The sequence below is a fragment of the Nomia melanderi genome, chromosome 3 (assembly GCF_051020985.1).
Source record: "Nomia melanderi isolate GNS246 chromosome 3, iyNomMela1, whole genome shotgun sequence".
Taxonomy (NCBI): domain Eukaryota; kingdom Metazoa; phylum Arthropoda; class Insecta; order Hymenoptera; family Halictidae; genus Nomia; species Nomia melanderi.
This window is the reverse complement of record NC_135001.1, coordinates 323,024-342,953: the sequence shown is the minus strand read 5'-3', so window position 1 is coordinate 342,953 and position 19,930 is coordinate 323,024. Positions and strand designations below refer to the sequence as shown.

At 34.6% G+C, this 19,930-nt stretch overlaps 1 protein-coding gene across 2 annotated transcripts in view; it reads left to right on the top strand.

Moving 5' to 3' along the window:
- Positions 1 to 19,930, top strand: part of LOC116431804 (uncharacterized) — a 151,098-nt gene that overhangs the window by 78,620 nt on the left and 52,548 nt on the right. The gene's annotated exons all lie outside the window — the stretch shown is intronic.

Sequence of the window (19,930 nt, the reverse complement as noted above, 5' to 3'; positions counted from 1 at the left end):
GACGCACAATTGAAAGTTTACAAACATCACATCGTGTCACCTTTCGTGTTAACCTTTAAGGTTAAACTTTTGCACTCGATTTATTGTCAATTTTGTTGTAGAATTCAATGTTTTATATTCATTTTATTTATTATTATTATTTTTATTATAATAAGATTCAATTTTTGTAATTCTTTAAGGTGTGGCCCTTTTTTAAGCATCGCAAATAAAGTACAACAAATTTGTATCGTCATCTCCAGCATAGCATACAAGTGCAAAGGGTTAATAAACTATAGTCTTTTTAGTCATCTTTGAATAGAACATTCACATAAAAATAATAAATAGTCGAACACTAAATAGCAAGCAAATGATATAATTAGTCAAACAGCGAGATATTAGCAGGTAGTTTTTTCTATTAATTAAACAATCAACATTTCTATCATAGATACATACAATACATACACATCACATTTTTCTATTAATTAAACAATCGACATTTCTATTATCATAGATACATACAGTACATACATATCACATTTTTCTATTAATTAAACAATTAACATTTCTATTATCATAGATACATACAATACATAAATATCACATTTTTCTATAAATTAAACAATCAACATATAATTTAGCTTGATCCGCTAAAGGTCTCGTACGTTTCAAAGAATGTTGATCCGCAAAGGGTTAAAAAAAGCAAAGAGGAACTTTTATTTTTCACTCCGGAGAGGCTGCGACCCCACAGCTCGTGTGCACGGAGCTGCCTCCGGTTCCGAGTAATCCAGGAATGCGCGAAACCCGAGCGAGCAGTCGCTTTTTAACATCCAACTTTATTGCCGGAATTAACATGAGAGCGTAACACACAACGCGGTATCGCGTTCCGCGGCGGGTAACAGGAAAGAAAGCGGATCTCCGCATTTTTATGAAAATGTATGCACCTAGCGGCAACGGACGCGCGCGGCCTCTAACGAGCGCAGGGATGCGCACCGTTCGTTTCCATCGCTGAAAACCGAGTTTTTTCGTCGGTAAGGCTCACTTTTCGAGTTTTCCTCGAGATTTTATCATCAACATTAACCGTACCGACACTTTTCCTGCCGTAACCAGTTAACCCCTTGGCTTACAATATCGTGCGAGACACGTGATGAAGATTTTAAATGGAATTTAGCAAAAATAAATATTACTCAGGTCTTGTGAACGCAAATGAAATATCATGTTTCCGTTATCAATTATTATATTTTAGAGCAAAGATGGACATAGAATGTGCATACAATTTTTCTCTTTTTCCAATACATTATTAACACTAGGTTTACGGGCATTTATTGTACACTTCATTCTATTATTCCTAAAAGAATTTTGATGCTCGTTTATTTAGATTGTGGAAACTGGAGATTTGATAGTAGGTAATTGGGGTACACGTCAGTGTGATCCCATCAACCAAAATCGGCGTAAACATTTACAAAATAATATTTCTAAAATCCAATATGCGTCAATTTGACGCGCTCCGTAAACCTAGTGTTAATGACAAAGTTATAATAAAAGGCAACAATTGAGAAACTAGGTAATCGGACAATATAGGAATTAATATTAAAATTATATATACGAAAAAGTACAATAACTGGCTACAAAATAGATAAATAAATTAGATGATAAATTCTTCTCAGTGGAAACAGAAATAAAATGGGAGGATGAAAATTGGGAAACCAATGAATGGGACAATATAGGAATTGATATTAAAATTGATTTTGATGAAACTGACATGAGAAATAGTTCCCAAGGAATAGTTTCAGACAAAATAGTTGGAAAGATATAAAAAATATACTTTCAACCCTCAACTTCAAGGGTTGTCAAAATATTTTCTTGTTTACCAGTCAAAAGACTGGATTTAGAATAGTTCCCAAGAAATAGTTTCAGAGATATCGTAAAAAAATACTTTCAACCCTCATCTTCAAGGAATGTTCTCACTCGTTCAAGGTGGACGTTGAAAAAATAAGAAAAAATTCAGGTGAAATATTTTCTTGTGAACTATTTCTCACGTAAGTTGCATCAAAATCGGTGCTAATTGGATAGGTTCGCTTTATTTACCAGTAAAGTGACCGAATTTAGAATAGTTCCCAAGAAATAGTTTCAGAGATATGATAAAAAATATACTTTCAACCCTCAACTTCAAGGGATGTTTTCACTCGTTCAAAGTGGACGTCGGCTAGTACGAAAAAATGTATGTGAAATATTTTCTTACCATCTATTTCTCACGTAAGTTTCATCGAAACCGGTGCAGGTTAAAAAGGTTGCATTCTATTGCATTACGTTTCTCTGCTTTCCGTTTTACGGAGTTAATCGGTTTGTTCAATGAGTGACTCATACGTCGTCCATCGCAAAAACGATCCCTTAAGTGGCCACGGTGGAAATGAAGAATGGCAAAAAATGAGCACGTCGATGCCGCCAGGATTCGAATGAAAATAGGATGTTCCGTTTAGTGCCGGTTTCGTTAATAGATGAAACGAATTCCGTTGAAAGGGGACGTGCACCGAGGCGAATTGAAAATCTAAATTGAATCGAAACCGTGGCGGAATGCGGTTCTCCTAAAATATTTGTTTGATCAGGCTTCGCTCGGGTTCAAGGTGGTAAGCGAATCGGAGATTTCAGTCGAACCGATGTTACGGTGAAATGTGCTTTTCGCGAGGTGTTTTTTTCTTATCGGACGTCATTTGTATCGAACGCAGCAGATTTCCTTCGAGTTCGAGGGTGAGGAACACAGTTCAACGTTTTGATGAACTGTGGACCTAGAACAACGCGGTAAACGGTGAAATCGTCTGCTTTTTAACCGTTCTTTTTTTTAACTTTTTCCGTATGTAAGTAACCCAAGTAATACATTTTGTATTTCGTTGTTACCTATTATAAATTAATGTGGGTAATGTAGTGTGTGTGTGTGTGTGTGTGTGTGTGTGTGTGTGTGTGTGTGTGTGTGTGTGTGTACAGTAGATGAAAGTATGGGTAATGTAGAATGTGCGTGTATACGATAGATGAACGACGACGGTACGCATGTGTGTGAATGTTCATGGCATTTGGAATATTCCAGAATATATTGATATTTACTAATATTGATTTTTCTACGTTCAGCCTAACGAAACTGGAATATTCTAAATGTACATGAAGTCAGTACGTGGTGACGGAAGAATGTTCTGGAAGGTGTGCGAGTGAGATGAAAGATGCGAGTATAAATGGAGAGCGTAATTGAATTTGGGCGCAAACGTTTGTCGTTTGTCGAGTCGTGTAAAAAGATTGCCAGTCGTATCCTGTCATTATTCCTACATTAATATATATTTATAATAGTATTAACATAGATTAAGGCAAGCGCTATCGCGCTGCTTGGCTTTTCTCGACAACAGAATAAAAGGAGTGCCATCGCGCCTCTTGGATCTTTTCGCATTCCATTCGGAAAGCGAAAAGCGCTATTACGCTAAAGGAAACCTAATCTGCAAGTAGGTTTCGGAGAACAGGATTTTTGGGAATAATAATTTGCTTAACACGTTGATTGCCATGTCATCGAAGACCGACACTTCCGAATTGCTAGAAAATAATTATAATATGTAACGTAACTGATGTCGAATAAGTGTTTAATAACGTAAGTCGACAATAGTGTAGTGTAAAGATTATGATGCTAAACAATTAATAATTTTTCCTATTTATCTTTGTTACGAAAGAATTAGTGTTACGTAAAACACTCAAGATTTCCGTGTTAAGAAAATGGTTTCGGTGTATTTTTTTGGTGAATTGTTAATCGATTTTCTTATACATTTGTGTGGAAGATATATATATATAATATATATAATATAGCTAGGTATACAGTTTGAATACGTGGACATATTATATGTTAACACTCAAACTATCAGACGGGTCGGAATGATCCATTCCTGTCTTCTTCATTTTACAAATATTAAAAACATAACATACTTTTCTCTGAGAAGTTATTAATGGAATTAATTCAGCAATACGCAAACTGAATTATAAATCAATTAAAGTCTTGATAGGTGCACTCTTGGAGTCGCTATAGAGGAATTTGAAAATGTCAATTTAACTGCACGATAGGTTTAGTGTGAAAATTAATTAGTTAGTTTGTAGGATACACGAGAAACTGAAGAATCAGCACTGAATAATAATGCATTAGATGTATGTTATTTATATGATAATATTCGATTTTCTTGATGTTAGATTACAATTATATTAGAAATATAATGGATTAATATCAGGGTTGCCAGTATATTGTGGCCAGACGAGAAATGCCTCAATAAGTGAAAATTAACAAGATTCGAATCATAAATCTGCGAATTCGCGTGCTTATCCGCGTTGCTGATAAATGCTCTAAAATTTGCCGTGGCATACGTCGTGCGTGAATCGCATGTTTCTTTCACGTGCCATTACCTCATCTTCTAACAGTATCTTGAATTCATAAAAAAATACGTGTCTGCAGTTACTAATCATAATTCGATGTAATCTAACCTCGAAAAAATATCGATGACACTTTGTACTCGATGTCGAGCAGAAAAATATGATATTCTGTAGCGAATACTAAGACTACTATATCCAGAATCGAAATGATTGGCTTTAGTCGTCTTATTTCGCGATTGTTGACGTCCTCAGAGTATCAAATATCCCAAATAATTTTAAAAATAAATAGTTTGATATGAACATTATAATGAGTATCAATTTTGTAACTAATAAATAACGAATATCATAATGAGTATTTATAATTTCATGGCTAACGAGTATCATAATGAGTACTCATAATTTCACGAGTAACGAATTGGTGTTAACCCTTTGCACTTTCATTTTTCTCCGCTTCATATATTTATTATTTTCTAATGAAACGTTAATTCAACTATTGACCAAATAGAAATGATGCACGAAACAATGGAGAGAATTATTTTATTTTAATATTGAAAGATAATTTATAAACATAACGAAATTATAAAATTCAATATTCGATATCATAATATTGTAAAATTTAATAAATCAATTTATCATTCAAATATGTAATACATCATATGGAATATCGAATTTTACAATTTTGCTATATTTATATATTACATATTTTAATTACAAATTAATATTCGCAATATTATAGTATCGAATATTGGATTTCACAATTTTGCTGTATTTATATATTACATAGAACATATTTGTATATCACATATTTTAATTATAAATTAATATTCGCAATATTACAATATTAAATATTGGATTTTACAATTTCTCTATATTTATACATTACATATTTGAATTATAAATTAATGTTTACGATATTATGATATCGAATATTGAATGTTAAAATTTTACCGTATCAGATAATTATGATCTCTCGAGTGCAAACGGTTGAAAGATTTCACCTTATCCTCGTTGAGAAAATCCTCGAGGCTTTCTAACCAGTGCTCCCCAAAAATCGCTGACTCGCAAGGGGTTGGTCAACCCCTTTGACACGAAACATTCACACTCGTAAAAGGAAGAAATGCGCACGTGCACAGTAATTTTAGATGTCTGAGGTTCTGCTTTTGCCGCACACTTTAAACGCGATACAAGTGTAGCGGAGGGTATCGAAGTTCCTGCAATGTCGACCCCTTTACCCGAATGTCAGTCAATATAATACAACCTGGATCAATTTCAGTAATACAAGATAGGCCAGCGTGACGACGATCAACTTCCTTGTAATGTGTCAAGTATCCCGTTTCGACAATTTGTAATAGCTTCGAATAAAACCTCAGTTCTTATTTTCATCCGCCAATCTATAAATACACGTTGAAACGCATATTATTGGGTCGATGCCAGAACGTCTCGACGTTTTCTTCTTAAAAGAAATCGAAGGAGTCCTCAGCCGACCGGGTAAACAGAAACTAAGCAAAAATAAAGGAGCAAGTGTCCCTCGTATGTTATAATATTCTGAAAACAGACATTGCTTGTCTCGAAGGAAAACATTTGAGCCGTTTATTTTGAAAGCGACTCGAGTCGATTTTTGAAGAAATCAAGGTAATCATTATAACAGTTACAATTCTCTGCAATCTTTTTATTCTTTAATACTAAAACTACCGTACTAGTCAAAATGACTGGTTGAGATTTTTATGTTTAGCAATTACTGATATCTTCGAAGCATTGAATATTCGAAATGATTTCGAAAATAAATAGTTTCATCTGAGTACTATAATGAATGTCTGAAGAAATTGAAAATAATCTATTGTTACAATTTTTATGGGAATTGCGTATTAATCGTATTAAATGCTCGGTAGTTCTAGTGTTAACACGTTAAATGCCGTGTCGGTTACCGATGACCGATGCTTCTGAATTGCTTGAAAAAATTACAATATGTAAGATGACCGCGGTCGACTAAAAATATTTAATAAAAAATAAATTAACAATAGTGTAATGTAAAAGTTCTGTTACCAAATCACTAATAGGAATGAAAATCTACTTAACACGTTGAATGCTATGGGGGTTAAACCGATTAAACCATGATTATTTGAACACATTTCTATATTATAAATAATGCTAGCTAATGTGGTGACATTCAGCTAGATGAACCTGCAATGATAACAATGAAATTCAATCAAATGATTTAATATTATATTTTTTCCATTTCGAGCATTTTGTACTATGAAACCGTGCGACATTCAACGTATTAACACCAGAACTACCGAGTACTTAACACTATTTCCATCGAACTTGTTAAAAGGTTCTGGAAATTTCAACTTAAAATTATTTCCACAGTTTAATTATTATTCCTCGATTGAGTTTTGAGACTTTTTTATTCAAATTTCTTTGTGAGAGCCACAAGCGTGTAGTTATTAACACTAGAACTACCAGATGGGTCAGAATGACCGATTCCCAATTTCTTCTTTTATAATTACGAAAAAGGTACAAACGTTTCTCTAAGAAATCGTTAAAGAAGCTGACTCAGTGATATCCGCACTGAATTCTAAGCCAATTGAAATCTTAATAAATACACCGGTTACAAGTTTTACATAGAAATTTGGGAAAGTCAGTGTAAGTGCTTGGTAGTTCTAGTGTTCACGCGTTTCGTGCCACAGAAACTTCGGTTATATTTTGTTTGTGAACTGTATTTGATTCTTTCAACAGAATAATAAGTTATTTTACATAATGCTAGTAATCGATCTATTATAAGACTAATAATACATACGGAATGATAAGAAATACAACAGGGTGTCCAGCGACTCATGGTAAATCAATTAGGAGGTCATTCTACATGTAAAAATGAGTCGAAAAAATAAAATAAAATTTGTCTTCGTCTTCGTCTCATCTTCGTCTCATCTTCGTCTCATCTTCGAGTCTTCGTTTTCGAGAAAATTTACTCGGTACATGTCGACTTTGTGCATCTCACTATACACTCTTGCTTTCATTCTTATTTGTATTTAAAGATATAGTAATGACCTCGGTTGATAGTTGATCGTTCTTGCTATTCCATTAGCGGTATGGTAATTATTCAGTATCCAACAGTTTCTCAATACGGCAGCTTATTCGAATAGTGAGTGTACGGATGTGATTCTCGCACTCGGAGCGTGCGAGGGTAATTTGAGTGCCGCTTCGCGTTTGTATCAAGAGCGGTATCCGCACTTTGTCATTACTATGTCTTTAAATACAAATAACAATCGAAACACGAGTGTACAGTGAGATGCACAAAGTCGACATGAACCGAGTGTACACGTACCGAGTAAATTTTCGACCTCAATTTTCTCGAAGACGAGGACTCGCAGGAACAAATTTTATTCTATTTTTTCGACTCATTTTTACATGTAGAATGACCTCCTAATCGGTTGACCATGAGTCGCGGGACACCCTGTATAATAGAGAAATGAAAAACTGGCATGATATAACTGTACGTGTTTCTTAGATCATTCTATCTGCGAGATTGTAGTGAACCTGGGAATACAAGTGTGTACTATTACGTAGAAATTTTCGGCATAAATTACTGTTATCATGGGAACAAACTAAGATGATTCACGAAGTATTACGAAAACGCTTGCGGATACAAGATCGCGCGGCAGATAAAATCTATTTAAGATTAATCACTCCGTTAAACGGAAACCGGCAGAACATGCAACTCGGTTCAGGTGCTGTTACATGAATCCTATTTGTTGCTAACTACGTTAATGAAACGTCTGCGTTTCCATGATCCAGTAAATTATCAATTATTATTATTAATTTTATTATACTAATTATTATCCTTAATATTATTATTTTTATTATACTAATTATCATCCTTAATATTATTATTTTTATTATACTAATTACTATCGTTATAATTATTAATTTTATTATACCAATTATTATCGGTATTATTATCAACTTTATTATAGTAATTATTATCCTTATTATTACGAATGAGTTAACCAATTTGACGAAATATTAATCTCATTTACTCCCAAAAATGTTTTTCATAAAACGATTAAAAGGATTTTCATCGTTATCGTAATGAAACATTCGCAACATCAAACAATCCGACGGATAAATATGTTCAAATATCTTTCATTTGTTCCCCTTAATGGAAATAAAGAGAAATATAATCCAACGACAAAAAGAGGTCACTGTTGCTAAAACGGTAAACGTTCGCTATTAAAACTACTCATAGTTTACGAGGCGAAAAATGAAAATGTATTTGAAGGTAGGATATAATCAGTTAACCTAATTTTAACCTCGAATTAACCCTTCGTGATCCTATGTCGAGCGTGACTCGACGTCAATTTTATACACAGCTGATTCTTTGTCAAGATATTTTTCAAATAGATTGTATTATTATGTTATTTTCAGTATTATTAGTAAGAGGAATCATTTGTTCTCTACAAACTATTCATTTTTTCAAGTGAATTTTAAACAATACAGAGTTATCGAGGAAACAATGCAAAAGAAATTCGAGTGCAACGGGTTAATTACTAGAAACGTGAAAAATTCAATTGAGGAAAAATGATGGAACTGGAAGAACAATTGTAAGCTACAATTTCAGAAGGGACTTTCGACACTTTCGATAGATATTGATGTTAAGGCTCGTGACGAAAATTTTAAGCTCAACTTGAGAGATCTAAATGTTATTTGTTTTTAAATATAAATTGAACATTAGCTCTTTCTATTATCAGTCGTTAAACTTTGGAGTACACGTAGACGTAGAATAAGCATAAACAATAAACTTTTCTCGTAATAAATTATTAACGATAAAACAGTTGCATCGATCATAGTTACGAAACAAATCATAAGGTAAGGGGTTAACAGTGTTGAATAAAAAGGAATTTCTTTTAATTTCAATGAAATTTTGCTGCGTAAGAGGTTAGAATTGAAATGAAGTGTTTATGACGTGCGTTATAGAGTTTCCATAATTATAGAAATCTATTATTCAGAGGTATAATATACGCAGTTGATCCAGATTGAAATCCGCGGAGCATCTGCGCGACAAGTCGAACGAAATTCTTAAGATGTGGGTCACGCGATATAAAAAGTCGAAAACTGTTGATCAGTCGTTGCTGGGATCGTCGCAGCCGACGAAAATAAAAATAAAACGACCGAGCAGTTTTATGACACGATACAGCCGTTATCTACGGTTCGACCTTCGACAACCGAAAACCACCGTGACATAATGGCCGAATGGGAGGTCAATTTCTCTCGTATTAACCCTTTGCACTCGAGACGATTTTTCTTAACAAATATTCATTGTTTCCTGATGATATGTCAATGATATTTTTTACAATTAACTTCTAGAAATGCCTTGCACGAATTAAGTGATAGAACTATTTTGTTTCGTTGTTCCATGGGTTCATACATTATAGAAAATTTAATATTGAATTTTCAATTTTATCATTTTCTTGGGTCAAACCAAATAGCCAAGAACGTAGCATAAAGAAATATTGCATAAATTATGGAAGAAAATAAATAAAATAATGAAAGTAGGATATGTATGGGTCAAATATGACCCGTTAGGAGACTTAAGGAACGAGTCGCTCAGAAGCCAATGCGATTAAGGCGATTCTTTGATATTTTCTGATCTTTCTCAATATTAATGGAATAAACAATATTCTTTTTAATTATTAAATGATCTACTCGTTTCTTCGTTTTTCTAGGTTAGAAAGCCCTTCTTATAGCTTCTGAATATGTTGTATACTCATTAATTTTCTGAATTTTTCTTTTCTGGACTTAACGATAATGAATCGTATATCTGTATGTTTTTTTCTGTTATCAATCATTTCGAAGTTATTCGGATGGGTCGATTTCAATGGGTCACCCTGTATAGATACTATAACAACAGCACATTGTTCGAGAGCGTCTGGTGTTGCGTTACCAAAAAGTAAAGGCTGATTCATAAAAACGTTCTTTATGGGCTTAATGGAGGGGCTTATAGAGATCGTGATTTCGACAATGCGCATTGGTCTTGCAAAACATATTTTAATACTAAACGTACCGTGACAGGTCAAATAAGCGGTATTTAAATTTCACTGAAAATTCCGTGTTTCCCTTCGTTCATTTAACTTTATATCAATTCCTAAATTGTTTGATTAATTATTTTTTCCAATTTTTCTTTCCTTTTCTTTCTGTTTCCACTAAGAAAACTTTATCTCCCAAAATTCGAAAAATGTGTAATTCATCTTCTAAAAATTAATATCAACATCCACGTAATTAACTGAACGTCGAGCCAGAACCTAAAAAAAGATTCAACTAAAATTGAGACTGCTTACAAATCATTTTAATACTCGACAGCACTAACGGCCATGAAACGAAAATTAAATCGTTAAAATTCATCGCAGTGCTCAGTCCGTTTAACTTTCTTGCGTCAGGGATTTTAATAGGTTGACTGCTATGGTGGTCATCGATGATCAGTACTGCCAAATTGCCTGAAATTAATTACAATATGTAATACAATCGATGTCGAATGAAACTGTCTAATGGCATAAGTAAATCAACAATAATATAATGCAGAAGTTGTGGTATCACAATTGCTCGGTATGAGCAATTCATAATTTTCAAATAACCAACTCATCATTTCTCGTATAACCAACAATGAAGAATTTTCCAGCGATCAAATAATTAAATATCAAAAAAATACAAAGCAATGAAAATTCTCATAGCAGTCGCCATAACGATATTTGGAATTACAGTTGTTGCGGTACTGAACAACGCATAATTTTCAAATAATAAAATAATTAATCATTTCTGAATATCCAAGTAATCATTTTTCATATACCCAAACAATGAATAACTTTCCAATGATCAGATAATTAATACAAAGCAATGAAAATTCTCATAGCAGTCGCGCAGTATTCACCAAGTTTCGTTCACCTGGCAGACACGTCAACCATAAAACCACTTTGTCATCCTCATACGACTGACTCCTCAACGAACGTATTGGACAAACTGTGTTTTAAGCTTGAACGCATCGCGAAATGGCATTACGGGACCGACGGCAGTGGTTTAATCGCGGATAATAAAATGTTTTCGTAGAAAAATGGCGAATGAGGTTCTAACGCCCGATGGTCAGGGCCGATGAGCATTAGTTCAACGATCGTTCCGCGGGCAGACCTGAATTTATGCGCGCTCTACCTCCATAATTCATATTGCTTAGATACAGTAACAGCCCGAAGACAGGAGAACTTCGCGGCAGGAGGTTTTCCTCGGGCTCGCGAACGGACTGGCCCGCTTTCGTTTCACCAGGTGTGAATAAATTGAGTTATATGTGCTATATTATAGAACGGTGAAGGTCGTACTCCAGGTGCATACGGTATTGGGCGAAAGTTGAACATCTCTCTCGAAATTCCTGTTGAATCGAACAAGTCCCAGAAACAGATGATTCTGTTTGAAATCTGCACCACGTGTCTAACGCAACGACGAATAATATTTCATTTGAATTCAAAAGGATCGAGCAAACGTCCGTTCCGGGTCAATTCTGTTTGAAATCTGCACCACGTGTCTGACACGTTATTGCATTAAAGTAGTTGATCGTAGCGGAGTCATTTAAATAATATAAATATAGTAATCTCAAATATCAGTATATTTATCTATCAATAATAGTAATCGGTATCACAGTTGTGATACTAAACAATTGATAATTTTCGAATAATGAAATAATCATCTTCAAATGACCGAGTAATCAGTGATTTTCGCATAACCAAGTAATGAAGAATTTTCAAGTGATCAAATATATTTAATACAAAACAATGGAGATTCTCATAGCAGTTGCCATAGTGATATTTAGTATCAGTTGTGATACCAAACAATTGATCATTTTCAAATAATGAAATAATTATTCATCTTCAAATGACCAAGTGATCAGTGATTTTCATATAACCAAATAACGAAGAATTTTCAAGTGACATCATCAAAATTTACTATCATAAAAATTAGTCAAATTTCGGAGTGCTCACGCACCTGGTTTGTAATTATGGGATGATTCTAAGTCGCTTCACTGTTAATTAGTTTATGGTTCTGTTTATTGCCTTCCTTTCATTCCTGCACTCGGAAACAACGTAATATCCGTCGAAAGAAATCCACTCCGCTCGAATCCCCTCGTTTCCTGATTGATAGGAAATCGTGCTTCGCTTTCAGAACAAATTGAGAGTGATATGATCCGCGTGAGCGAGCTAGTTATATCGATCGGTCTAATGCAGGCCTGACCGATACGCGCGGCCCCCCACGTTCAATTGTACGGCCTGCCGGCCGATTTTATCCGTTCGAGTTCCACGGATCGAAAAATGCTAAGTGGGGCGATCGCGCGCTTCTTTCGTTTGAATTTAGAAACTGAATGACGCTTTTCTATTTTTACAAAGACAAATTTTAAGCGTTTGAATAGCAGAGGTTTTTTAAAAAAATACGGTCTGAATGGGATGCGAAAGGATTCAAGCAGCGCGACAGCGCTCCTTGTATTTCATATCGAGAAAAGCTAAACAGCGTGACAGCGTTTGTCTTAATTTGTGTTAACATATTGTCTTTGTCTTTTCTTTTGTAGCAAAGATAAAAAGGAATGATCAGACATACGGTCTATGTCAACGTATGCTTTAACACTTTGACTGCCACGTAAACATTCATCAAACCTCCGTGTACTCGAAACAGTTCTCTTCATTAACTAAAAACTAAGAAGTCAAGATTCTTCTTAATAATTGCTCCATTATCTTTCTTATATCTCGTATATCCAACGAAATTCGGTTTGTTCGATACGTTACCAAGAAAATTAATGTCGCAGAAAATTAAGTGTTACGGTATAATCATTGATAACAGAGGAATAGTATGTAACTATCATTCAAACAAACTGAATAATATTTGTATTTATTAAATTCTATTTGAAGTCTCCACTACGAGTCTCTGACATAATATTCTACGACGAGTGGTTAATTAAGACTCGAGAGTTAATTACATTGAATCATACTGTAACAATAACGTTTTATTCATTTTGTATTTATATTAAATTTTCTCAAAAGCACGTTTACTTAAAGTACAGCCGGTTGTAACGTTACGAGTCATCAGAATGGCTCGTGAAACCATTTGAGTCGTCCAGGCCTGGTCTAATGCTCATCCGGCTCTGGATGCGTGCTAGAAGCGACTGTCACACCCTGTTTCCCATAGGACGGGCCAATCGATAATACATTGTTCAATGGTACCCATGAATTTCCATGGACACGGCACACACCGCGTGTACAGTGAACGTAGAAAGTTGTTCGTACATTGAATCGCATTAACCCCTTGCCACACGATTTCTTTCGCAACCGTGCTAACCAGAATGATTTTGCCATTAATAATTTATTAGAAGAGAAAGGAATTCTGCTTTCCTCGTAAATCGTACATCTCAACGTTGAATATTGAAGCAACAAGTACATGGAAGTATCATGGTGCGTTTCCAGTGCAGGAAAATAATGTATGGTGTTTGTTCTAGTGGTTTCAGTTTCACACTTGGATCTGTTCGACTATTATCAGTTTGATACTTGGATCTGTTAGACTGTTTTCGGTTTGATACCTTGGATCTGTTTGACTGTTTTCAGTTTGCTACTTGGATCTGTTCGACTGTTTTCAGTTTGATACTTAGATAAATGATGGTTTCATAGAGCAAATTATGCAAAATGGAAAAAGTAAAATATTGATTCATTCGATTGAATTGCATTATTATTGCACGATAATCTAGCTGAATGTCACCGCATTAGGGGGTATCATGTACTAGGGTATATGTACATATACATATACTCGAATTTTTCTAAGAAAATATTTTTAAGAGACACATGATTACAAAACAGCGAGAATATAAAGAAACAATATTAAAATATATAAAACTTACCAAAATACTTGAATATAACTTAACATTTTATTAAAAAGATCAATATAATTTATAAACAAAATACAACCGAAATTTCCGTGGCGTTGAACGTGTTAATATTTGAGTATGATATTGTGAATGAAAGGAATAAGTTGATAATTATAATTTTAATTATGAATCGAGTTTATAATTTTATAAAACGGGGTAATACTGCTGGAGAATCTTTGTGCTGTATACGACTATACTGTATACGAGTTTTTACCATGAATATTTCAAGGAAACCATTGGGTAAAAGTCCCAGCGACAAAGAGGAAGTTCTAACCTCACGGTGAAATATTGCCCCCTCCTCGAGCAACGTACTTTACAGACGAGGATAGGTTAAGTTACACGGAAATATTGGGTTACCTGTGCTACGATACTGCGACAGCGGTTGGACAATAAACGGCTGCGTTAACGCCACACAGTTCCCTTTTATTCCGTTCAACTTCTGTACGGAGCTGCCCCGTAAAATGTTACTGGAAAGTCCCTCGGGCTACGAAAAACAAGTCGAACAACGGCTGTACGTGTTCCTCCGAGTGTACTGGGTGCGCTGAATCAAATGTTGAATTGTCAACTTCATTTATTATTTACACCAGAGCTACCGCAATAGTTGAAATGACTGCTTTCGGTTTCTTTGTTTCGCAATTATTGATATCTTAAAAGCATTAAATATTCAAAATGATCTTGACAATAGTTTCACCTTAGGACGATAACGAATGTCTAAAGATACTGAAAATAATGTATTGTTAGAATTTTTATAGGAAGTACGAATTAATCGTATTAAATGCTTAATAGTTGAAGTGTTAATTAACAGTTAAAATGACCGATTTCGATATTCTTATTTCGCAATTATTGATATCTTAAAAGCATCGAATATTCCAAATGATCTTGACATTAGATAGTTTCACTTGAATGCTATAACGAGTGTCCTAAGAAACTGAGAATAATCTATCGTTACCATTCTTATAGAAATTACATATCAATCATATTAAATACTTAGTAATTCTACTGTTAATTAACAGTCAAAACGACCGTTTTAGATTCTTTTCTTTCGCAATTATTGATATCTTCAAAGCCTCGAATACTGTAAAGAACATTCCAAGAAACTAAGAATAATCTATCGTTACCATTTTCACACAGACTACATATCAATCATATTAAATGTTCGGTAGTCCCAGCGTGAATATCCCATCGCAAACAACCACCGCCGAAACCCAGACGGAAGGTGTGTCGCACGCGATGCGTTAAAGGACGGTAACACCAACAATAATTTAACCTTTCGTCGGTTTCTTCCATTTGTCATCCGCACAAAAGCCCGTTCGTCTCGCGTGTGCGAAACGTGTAAAACGCGAGCACGCGTTCTCTAGCGCTTCGTATTTAATATCATTAAAAGCGAGGCGCACGAAGCACGTTCGAGTGATAAATAACTCCGAAAGTGAGACGGTGAAAAAAAAGAACGAGCACGATATCCCTCTAGGAATAATCCTGAAAGGAAGAAAGGGGGGTTGGTCGGCGGCGGAATGCCCGGCCGAAGGAGAATTAATGTGGGAAAACGTGGGGCCGGTGGTGGTCGGCTTGGATGGTTTTCGTCGCAATGAAGTCAGTGGCGCAAACGAGGGACCGAAATCGACGAGTCCGCGGCGAAACTTTTGCGCGGGGTGAATAGGAAAAACGCGGTGCACACGGGGGTGGGGAAAAAGGGAACCTACGCAGACGTAGCGCACAGGTCATTGCACTTGCATTCGGAGCCACGCGTTCAGCCGCGTGGTACCTTTCTGACTGTGCGCTGAAAGACATATACAGGGTTAGTCGACAGTTCAGGACTGCTGGAATATTTGGCAATATTGGATTAATGAATTGCAATTACGTAAATCAGAATATTACCAATTATTAACCTTTCACTTACATTTAGATTTATCCGAGCGAAAGTAGATAATACTTAGGAATTTCATAAACGCAGTTTATACGAACTGCTTTTCAAATATTAACCCTTTGAACTCTGTAGGCTCCAATATTGCACCAGTTATAATATTAAATATTTTAATGAATCAAAGAAACTACCTTAAAATTATTCGATTTTCTATACATCCAAATTTTGTACTGAGAAGGAAACTAAAAGATCGAAGGAATGTTATAGCATTTTTCATTTTCACTGGAGATACCATCAAAATTAGTTGCAATTGCTGATAAATTACAAAACCATATGGAGTGCTAAGGGTTAAACAGTTTCGGAAAATAGAGACATCATTTCTTCTGAACTGTTTACAAATAACGGAAACTACCATTAAACTAAATTTACGACCGCTACTACATATGACAATCGACAATATTGTCAAATTCAAGACAATAGATGAATCGGCCAATCTAAAATTGACTTGTAAATGGGATTTCGACAGGAGCGTGGGACATAATTTATATAAACAACGGTTTAGTCAGAATCCACCAGACACCGACGAATTTTGATTTTTGACTGCGATGGTTCCATCTAAGTTAATTTATTGGGAAAGGTGCTATGGCTAAATTCCTGATTATTGTTGACCATTTTTGTCTGAAACATTCTTTTCTATCACTTAGATTTTTTATTTGTATTTGACCTGTTTTTTCGTAGTTTTTTAAGGTTTCTAAGTGGAATTAAGTCACTTTGAGAATAAAGGGTTATTTTGTATTTATATATTTATTCGTGTGTATATTACGGTTGGAGTAATTACTCGGTCTTTATTAATGCTAGAACTACCAGATAGATCGAAGTGACCCATTCCTCATTTCTTCTTTCAGAATTATTGAAATTATACGAATGCTTCTTCGAGAAATGATTAATACTAGAACTACAGTGGAAATATGACTGGTTTCGGGTTTTTTGTTTCGCAATTATTGATATTTTCAAAGCATTGAATATTCGATAGGATCTTGAGAATAATCTATTGTTACTATGGTTTCTATGAAAAATGTTTAAAAATTAATTCACGTGCTCAGTAGTGGTAGTGTTAAGAATTATCGAATCAGAAGACTAACGTGAATAATTTATACGAGTTTATCACTAGTATTCATAAATACTTTAAATTTTAACGAAATAAACAATATTCTCTTTAGTTATTGAAGGGTTTACTTGTTCCTTCGTTTTTTTAGTGTAGAAAGCCCTTCTTCTTACAGCTTCTGAATACGTTGTATAATCATTTCAAAAGCCAAAATCTCCATTTTCTCAGTTTTTCTTTTTTAAACTTAACATTGACTTCCAAGCGACTCAAATATCAATTAAACTTAAAAAAACGTAAACAATAAAACATTGAAAAAAGGATATGCATGGGTCAAATATGACCCATCAGGATACTTAAGAAATAGCTTATGAATATGTTGTATAATAATTTCAAAAGCCAAAATCTCGATTTTCTCAGTTTTTTTTTCCTGCACTTAACATTGACTTCCAAGCGACTCATACACACACGCAACCCCTCATGTATCAGCGCGAGTGTGTTGCACACATTAGTCTTGTATAATCATACATTGTGTACCTACTTAACGTTTTTGTTTCACGACGATTGGACTTACATTGTAGTTAGCAACCGATTTGAATCGCAAGTGCGGCGTATAATAATGGTGTAACGTAGCACCTGAACTCGTCGACAGCTGAATTTACGGTGCGAATGTACTGTAACGAGCACTCCCGTAGCTATTTCAGAGAGCCTTGCATTCAGTCTCGTTCCCACAAATTCTCAAAACACATTAACCCGTTGCCTTCTAATACCGTCTCAGACTCGCGATGAACATTTTAAACCGAGTTTAATCCTTTGCATTCGAGAACTGACTCTCACTCATTGCTGGATTTCAGACAGTAAAACTATCAAATTTGATATTTAATATTACACTTCGTATAATGCAATTTGAGAAATATTGAAATGAAATAGCTTTGTTCTTCAACCCTTCAAATATTACTCGATTCCTTTGAATTCAAATGAAATATTATTCTTCTAATATCAATTATTATATTATATAGCAAATATATGCATAAAATATGCAGGCTTAAAATATGCAATTTGTCTTTCTTCAGTAAATTATTAATAACAAATTATTGTACCAATCACACTAGAGAAATGTACCATAAAGCAAGCTTATGATAGCGTATAATCCTCGCGCAAGTTATTTCCGTCCACGTTCGATGTATTCATCGGTTCATACATTTAACCCTTTCGTCGGAACAATTTAAAAATAGCATTTGGCTTATCGGTTGAATATTAGATAACGCGTGATTGATTCCGCGAAGCGCGACAACACAATATTGCGTAACGGCAATTATTACATTACCGGCTGATATAATGTTACACGTGTAGCAGTGGAAACATAATGCTCCGACGAGCGACGAAGGAAAACAGTGGTTATTCATTCGCGCAATTCTGTTTGAATTGTATATCAGTTTATAGGGAAACTCCGGTGAAAAGACGGTATATTACTTGGACGAACGGAAAGGTTTTCCCTGGGAATTATATAGAAAAGAAAATAATCTAAGTGAAGTTGTCGAGGAAACAGCGCGGTAGCCGGTTTCTTATTAACATTGAAACATTAAACGTCAAGATGTACTTCTATATTCCAGCGAATTAATTAACGAATAGAAATCTAACTCTTAAAACGGACCCAACCGCGAATGTCTCGGAGTAAAAAAGATGGAACCCGCGCTACGTTTTCATAAAGATTAAACGTTACCTGGACTTAATACGAATATCGATCGCCGGATTTTTCAGCGATAATACATATTCCGTTCAGCTATAAACGAATTTTATTGGCCGTAGGAAGATTGCCGTTTCCATTATTGAAATACTCGGATAATAAAAATTATTGGGGGCAAATTTCTTTATCCCGACTTGGAATTTAGAACTCGGAATTTAAATTACATCGTTGTTTTTATGCAAATTCCTCAGAGGTCAAAGTGCACGCGAGTCTGTACAGGTAGAATCTTTAGAACTTTACATAGTAGAAAGTATAGAACATTTAATCCGGTTATCGTAAGAGGATTTTTCATTCGATCGGAAATCATTATTGTAGTTGTATTCGTTATCGAAAAGTAAGGATACTTGGAAGTCATTGATGAGAAATGAGAAAGAAGTTTCACTTATTTCTTTTGTAGAGAAGAAATGATAAATGTAATTTGCCACGTGGTGAATGTTGAGTGAATTCGTTTAGGTTTAATTACTAGTATAATCATTATAATAGCTAGAATAATCTATTGTTACAATTTTTATAGGGATCACTTATTAATCGTATTAAATGCTCGGTAGTTCTAGTGTTAATTAACAGTCCAAGCAGTTGATTTCGATTCTTTTGTTTCGCAATTATTGATACCTTAAAAGCATCGAATATTCCAAATGTTCTCGAAAATAGTTTCCCTTGAATACCTAAGCCTAAAATCACTAAAAATAATCTATCGTCAGAATTTTTATAGGGATCACATATCAATCATATTAAATGCTCGTTAATCCTGCTATTAAATAATAGATAAATCCTCACCTACATACTGACTTTTCTATCTACTAATCAAATCATTTCCCTGCGATTCACTCTCCGAAACGCACAAACTACATCGAAAATCCCACTCATCCTCAAACAGTTACTACATAAACACATGTACAATAGAACTAT